We start from the raw sequence: 1,940 nt of genomic DNA, 5'->3' as shown, positions 1-1,940 counted from the left end.
GTCACGTTTAGCCACACCCACCGACCGGAAGTAAACTTGCAGGAAGGAAAAATAGCTCATATCTCAGTGAATAATTTTTTTCAGACAATGGGAGTTGGAACACATCATTAGTATGGTCAGGCAATCATATTAAGCCAATAAAAAAATACCTCAAAAATACACGGAACTTACCCTTTAATTAATGGCATTTGGACCTCAGAAAAAATTTAAGAAATAAAATTATTTGTTTATAAAAGTATCTGTTTTGGTATTCGTTTTTCTTTTGTTCGGATTTGATACCGTACAGAAGGAAATTTTGGAGGGACTAAATTTTGGCGAATTGCTAAATTTTTGGATGATTGGTGAATTTTAATTTGGCGAATTTGTGGCCATGTGCTATTGAGCATGCACATAATGGCTCAAAATGGCGAATTTTTATTTTGGCGAATGGCTATCAAAACGCCAAATTCGCCAAATTTAACTACCTCCAAAATTTCCTTCCATATGGTATGCGTTTTCTTGTGTTTTAGTGTAAATGAGACACTTATGGTGGGTTCTCAATATGATGCATTGCTTTTCATGTGCTAGTATCAATACCGGAAGTGCTATATAAACAAATGGGAGTATGCGTCAACAGGGATATAATAGACTACATAACTGGGATTGGCAACGGGATCACGTGAGTGCATCATTTGTGTATAAAAACTTTTTGCAGTCTCTGTTATCATTTTCAAGATGGCAGTTCTCAATGACTGGAGTATGAAGTTGCCCTTTTCTCTTTTATAAATGTATTTAGCTTTATGACAAATCTACTGCAAAGTTATAATGGCAAATTCAAGGTTCTGATAGGTTATTGTAAGTTAATATTTGTTTTAAATTGGTTAAATCTTCAATTTACGGCTAAAATTCCATTTGCGTACCTCTGTAGCCCAAATATTTGTTTCTGTGAGTGTATTTTTGTCTTGAAATGTTGTTACTTAATTTATTACATTGTTTAGGCAACTTCTCTTGTTTCTCCAGAGTGTTCTTCAGGAAATATTCAAGAAAAAACAGTTTACCATGGTATGACTTTTGCGTACCTCTCAGCGGAATAGACTTGCTATGAAACTACAATAAAGAGACCCTTTATATGTTTTTACATTGTTTAAAGTTGTTTTTGAATTTTCCTTGTTGCTGGTTTTTTACTTATAACAATTTACATTCAGCCATTTTGCTAAGATGCCATTGATTGCTGCAAGTAATTTTAAATGAATAATAACAGGGTCTGATTATTAACTTCCAGTCCGTAACCAATCCCAGTTACGTTAGTCTATTATATCCCTAGCGTCAATGAGTCAGATTGGGATTAAACTTTAATCCCAATCTATTAAAGATAAAGGTAGCTCACCAACTATTGCAAGACAGATATTATCGTTGATAGATTATAAGATCAGATTACCATACAAAATGATTTGTATTGGTGGGAGTAATCTTTGGCAAAATTGCCTGTGGAAAGAAATTTTTTTCCACAGGCAAGTTTGCATGGCACAAAATCACCGATATAAAATCCGCCAAATAATTGGCAGATTTTATATTGGCGATTTTGTGCGATGTGCTATTGAGGCTTGAGCATGCTCAAATTGAAACAAAATGGCAAATTCTATATTAGTGATTTCTTCATAGAACTGCCAATTGCCAATATTAATTCTTCGTCAATCATCTTGTACAGATTAAAGAGAAAATGTAAATAATAGTACACATTATGACTTACTGCCTATTGTGTGACCAAGACAACAGTTTAATTAATGTTGATTGATATCAGAGAAAAAGACATATATCAGATTATAGGCCACTCCAATTAAATTCATAGTTTCTCCTTACACGTGCAGCATGCACTGATGCGGGTGGGCAGTAAATTAATTTTGATTATAAATTTTGATTAAAATAATAATAAAGTTTTGACAAATTAGCAACTATACCTG

The 1,940-nt window shown here is 33.4% G+C and overlaps 1 long non-coding RNA gene across 1 annotated transcript; it reads left to right on the top strand.

The window, feature by feature from the left end:
• The first annotated feature begins 802 nt into the window (after positions 1-802).
• Positions 803-1,207, top strand: LOC109585465 (uncharacterized). Its single transcript, XR_002186504.1, has 2 exons — positions 803-924; positions 978-1,207. It is a non-coding gene; the product is annotated as an uncharacterized LOC109585465 (long non-coding RNA).
• The last annotated feature ends 733 nt before the right edge of the window (positions 1,208-1,940 follow it).

The sequence above is a fragment of the Amphimedon queenslandica genome, unplaced genomic scaffold (assembly GCF_000090795.2).
Source record: "Amphimedon queenslandica unplaced genomic scaffold, v1.1 AMPQUscaffold_13058, whole genome shotgun sequence".
NCBI lineage: Eukaryota > Metazoa > Porifera > Demospongiae > Haplosclerida > Niphatidae > Amphimedon > Amphimedon queenslandica.
The sequence above is the reverse complement of the archived record's forward strand: the minus strand, read 5'-3'. Positions and strand labels throughout refer to the sequence as shown.